The sequence below is a fragment of the Carlito syrichta genome, unplaced genomic scaffold (assembly GCF_000164805.1).
Source record: "Carlito syrichta isolate Samal-C Ts95f unplaced genomic scaffold, Tarsius_syrichta-2.0.1 Scaffold303578, whole genome shotgun sequence".
Taxonomy (NCBI): Eukaryota; Metazoa; Chordata; class Mammalia; order Primates; family Tarsiidae; genus Carlito; species Carlito syrichta.
The window spans coordinates 2,693-8,238 of record NW_007247674.1 but is presented as its reverse complement, the minus strand read 5'-3'; the positions used below and the strand labels follow the sequence as shown (position 1 = coordinate 8,238).

Here is a 5,546-nt window from a genome sequence, read left to right as displayed (position 1 = left end):
ATGGCAGGCTTCAGGAGGTGAAGATTCTAACATCTCAAGTTTCCAAAGCAAAGAGGGGACCTTCAGTAACAGAATCCACCACAAGAGAGAGTTCCCCTGTTTTAAAGAGATATAGTAAAGTTGAGATATTTCTACCAGCTGGTTTGTTGTTGTTGTTTTGTCTGGCTTGGTTTGGTTTGGTTGTTTTGGTTTGGGGGTTTAAGTTTTTTCCCTTTTTTGTTTAAGATTTTTGTTTGTCTCTTTTGTTTATTTGCTTCCTTTTTTCTTTTGTTCTTTTTTATCCCTTTGTTCTCTTTGGTTATCTTTTCTCTTTTTTCTCTCCTTCTTCCCTTTCTTTTATCTCTTATACTCTATCTTGGACTCAGGGACTACATGAAGCATACCCATTGTAAGGTCAGATTGTGTGGAGACAGAGAAAAAGTCTCAGGTGGCCCATTCACCAGATAGCACTGTGACCCGTCAGTAGGCTCTGAAAACTTGCAGCCCCTCCCTTACCCCTTGGTAAGTGCTCAAACCCCCAGCCCTATTTCATAATCAAACAAATCTGGAGGCCTGACTCAGGGAAGGACAGGAGGTAGAGAAATAGTAGAAGGACTTGCTTCTCCATTTCCCACTGAGCAATAGAATTCAAGAAAAAGATAACTGCCACAAATAAGAAAAAACCATCAAAAATTCGCTAGTAACTCCAGAGTCCCAAAGAAAAGGTACCTGAAATAGCAACTACTAGAACACAAACAATGGCTACCTCCAGGAAAGATTGTATCCAAATATTACAACGATCAGAGAATGGATAGAATGAATAAAAATGAAAAATTATTCAAGTGCTAAAACTAAATGCAATAGCAACAGAGGTGGACAGACTCAAGAAAACATATTTGCAAATAGCAGAAACAAAGAACTCCACCCAAGAAATAAATAACAAACTGACAAGCATAGGAAACAGAATTGACCAAGCAGAAGAAAGTCTCAGAACTGGAAGAACAAAATATGAAATTAAACCTATTTTTAAAATGCAGAAAAAAAATTAAGAAGAAAGAAGAAACTCTCCAAGAGATGTGTGACTTTATCAAGAAGTCAAACCCACATCTGATCAGTATTCCTGAAACTTGGAACAAACATTCCATGTGATCATCCAAGAAAACTTTTATCATCTTGCCAGAGAGTGGATTATACAAACTCAAGAGGTTAAGAGAACCACTGCAAGACATTTTATGAGAAGACCAACTTCTAGACATATAGAAATTTGCCTACACAAAGTAGGTATAAAAGAAAAAATTCTAAAGGCAGCAAAGGATAAGGGTCAAAGTCTCTACTGGTGAAGACCAATCAGAATTACTCCAGTCTTAGCTACAGAAACACTACAGGACACAAGGGATGGAACTCCAATTTTTCATGTTTTCAAAGATAAACAATTTTAACCAAGAATTTTCTAGTCAGTCATGCTAAGCTTCATCAGTGATGGAGAACTAAAATCCTTCCCAGACATCCAAGCCCTAAGAGTATATGCTGATTCCAGACCAACTCTACAGGAGATACTTAAAAAGGTGCTGTGCACAGAATAAAAAAGAAACAAAAGAAAGACTGTGCACTTCACAAGATCACAAACACAGAACTAACAGAACATACAGCACACCCACAAAAATGAAAAGACACACATTTATTAATGCACAAGTTAAAAGAAAACAAAACAGCTTTATAGAACCTTATGACAGGAACAAACTCTCACATTTCAAAAATCAGCCTGCACCACTGAAAAGACATAGAATGGCAAACTGGATAAAAGAACACGACCCAATAATATGTTGTTGCGAGGAAACACACCTCATGAAAAAGGGCACCCACAGATTTAAAGTTAGAGGATGGAGAACAAGTATATTCAGGTGAATGGCAAACAAAAAAGAGACAGAAGATCTGATTCTAATGTCAGAAAAAACAGACTTCAAGCCATCAAAAGTTTAAAAGGATACAGAAAGACACTTCATAATGATAAAAGTCTCAATCCATCAGCAAGAAGCATCCATCTTAAACACATATGCTCCCAACACAGGAGCATCAGGATTTATAAAGCAACTACTAAGCAAACTAAAAAAGGACATTGAAAAGAGAGCTGCTTCTTCACTTCCCAGGGAGTCTCGAAGGCCAGGGAGCAGAAATTTCCTGGAGCTGCCATTGTGGAAAGGTACCATGAACAAGGGGACATGATAGCAAACAAGGCAGCCTCCATGCCTGCCCAGTGGAGTTGGGAAAGACAGACATGATGGCAGGTGTGGTTGGGTTTATCAGCCTCATCCAGAGAAGCAAAAAGTTTCCCATTAAGTGTTTCCAATGTATTTTCTGGCACCACCCAGAATATCATCTCTGTAAATTCTAGAACAGTTTATCCTTATCGCTCACCTACCTACTCTGTGGTCACTCCCAGTCTACAGGACACCATCATTCATCCAGTTGGTGAAGCCCCACCTGCATCCAGCTGCCCACACCTACAGTCCAGCGTCCAAACCTCATCATCCTTTTCCACCCCAGCATCTCCAGTGATGCCCAAGTGGCCGTCCAGGCTCTAAGTCTGCCCCTCCACCCAGGACTGCCACCCCAAGGCTTTGCTTGGCCTTCCCAAACGGACACTCATTGGGTACATTCTGGAGTCAGTCACTCTGTAAAAAGACCCACCCCTGTCTTTCTGGAAAGCACTGACAAGATTCCAACAAGTGCAAGTACTGTCTATCCCAGATTTGCAACCCCGACCATCCAATCTGCCAAGGAGTATCCCAGCATTACCATTATCCCAGAAGTGCTCCAATTCCCAGGATCCTCCCATTCCACATATCTACCAGCCCTCTCCCTTGGCCACCCAGTTACAATTTTGGGGGCACCACCGAGATGCTCTTTTCATCACCCTTACTTCCTACCTGGACCACACTATTTCCCATCAAGCACTTGCCCTTATAGTCGGCCTCCCATTGGCTATGGAAATTTTCCAAGTTCAATGCCAGAATGTCTTGCTTATTATGAAGACAGGTACCAAAAACATGAGGCTATTTTTTCAACTTTAAATAGAGACTATTCTTTTACAGACTACCCAGATGAACACACACACAGCGAAGATTCTTGGAGCATGGATGGGACCTATTACTATAACAGCCACAGCAATAGTGGGGATGAATACTTATACCCTGTGCCTCAGCTGGACATTGGCACCTTGGACAACGTTTTTACTGCCCCAGTGTCAATGCCATCCAGCATCCAGCAGGTCAATGTCACTGACAGTGATGAGGAGGAAGAAGAAAAAGTGCTCAGAAATTTATAATTTTAAAACAAATATCGCAGCAAATAAGTATTTATTAAAATGTATTCTGGCTCAGTTGGTGTGAGTAAAAAGAAAGTGTAGAATGCTTTACTGAGTTTTCAGCCATGATTTGAGAAGTCAAAACCAATTTATGCCTTCATAAACTTCTGATTCATGAAACTAGGGTCCTGATGTCTCACCATAGTAATATTTAATGTATGAAGTCATTTATTTTGATGGCTGAAATTTGCATAAACATTTATTATCATTACTTTACGATGCAAAACATGAGCCTCACAATTGTATGTGAGGGGAAATGGAGTGTAAATTTGATTTGTATTTTTATCTCAGGATACATTTATTTATTTTTCTTAAATGGATTTTTTGTTTGGTGTTTACGTAATATATATGAATGTTGTCAGTTGTTATATAACTATTTGAAAACATTTGAATAAATTTAGTAGTAGACTGGGACTCAGTTACTAAACATAATTATATTAATAACCACTTATATGTTACAAGTGTGCGTTAATGGCACCTGGGTTATTCTTTTAGATAAATATAGTCATTTCTGTTCCTAAACATTTTTATCATCATTTTTCAATATCTTTTTCCATTTAGTATGCATTGTTCTATTTTTCTTATAAGTAAATAAACATAGATTAAAATTGTTAAAAAAAAAAAAGACATTGACTCTAACACAATCATAACAGGGGACTGAAATGACCCACTAATAACCCTAGATTATCAAGGCAAAAAAATCAGGAAGGAGATCCAGTGCTTCAATTTGACCAAATGGATTTAATATATATCTACAGAACACTCCACTAAAAAACCATGGAATATACATTATACTCATCACCAAAAGGAACATACTTCAAGATTTACCATATCCTTCACCATAAGTCAAGTATAAACAAATTCCATAAGACTGCAATAATACCATTCATCTTCTGAGATGACAATGTAATACAAGTAAATATCACCACCAACAGGACTACACCAAAACACACACAAAGACATACACACTAAATAACACATTTCTGAATGACTCCTGGGTCAACAAGGAAATTGAGACAAAAAATAGAGGATTCCTGGAAACTAATAAAAGCAAAGATACAGCTAACCAGAATCTCTGGGATATCAAGAAAGCAATAGTAAGAGGGAAATGTATAGTTCTACAAACACGTATTTAAAAACCAGAAAGATCACAAATAAACAAACTAATGTCACACCTAAAAGAGCTGGTAAGGCAAGACTACCAAAACCCTATCTGCAGCAGAAGATTCCAGAGCACCAAAATAAAATCCCAACTACAGGACATACAAGACAAGAGTATCATAGAAAAAAATCAACAAAACAAAAAAACTGGTTCTTTGAGGACAAATAAGATAGATGCTCCTAGCCAGACTGACAAAGAAAACAAAGTACTGGACCAGATGGCTTTCTACTGAAATTCTACAAAAGGTACAAAGAGGAACCAATACCAATCCTATTCAAAGTATTCCAGTCAATTGAGAAAGAAAGAACTCTGCCCAAATCTTTTTATGAAGCTAACATCACACTGATACTCAAACCAGGCAAAGACCCTACAAAGAAAAAGAACTACAGGTCAATATCCCTGATGAACATCGATGCAAAAATTCTTAGCAAGATACTAGTCAATAAGATCAGCATCACATCTCAAGAATATTCCACCATGACCAAATAGACTTCATTCCTGGAATTCAGGGCTGGCTGAACATCCACAAAACCATAAATGTATATCAACAGATGTAAAAACAAGAACCACATGATTATATCATTTGATGTAGAAAGGGCTCTCAACAAAATCCAGCATCCATTCTTGATAAAAACCTTTGAACACCTACGTATAGAGGGAACAAACTTCAAAATAGTAAGTTACAGTAAACCCACAGCCAACATATGCCTAAATTGACAGAATTGGAAGCATTTCCCCTGAAAACTGGAACAAGACAAGGCAGCCAACTCTCAGCCCTTCTTTTCAACATAGGGTTGGATGTCCTAGCTAGAGAAATCAAACAAGAGAAGAAAATCGGGAGTATCCATATGGGAAGAGAGGACAATATGATGCCATATTTTGAAAACCCAAGGGAACTTGTCAAAAATCTCTTTGAACTGATGAAGAAGTTTGAAAAGTTTCGGGCACAATCAGTGTGAAAAAGACAGTCACATTTTTATCCACCAACAATCAACAGGCAAATAACCAAATAAAAAGCACAATCCCATTCACAATAGCAAC

General features: G+C 38.0%; 1 pseudogene; it reads left to right on the top strand.

Annotated features, from left to right (window-relative positions):
• Positions 1-2,234: 2,234 nt before the first annotated feature.
• Positions 2,235-3,304, top strand: LOC103261055 (annotated as a pseudogene).
• The last annotated feature ends 2,242 nt before the right edge of the window (positions 3,305-5,546 follow it).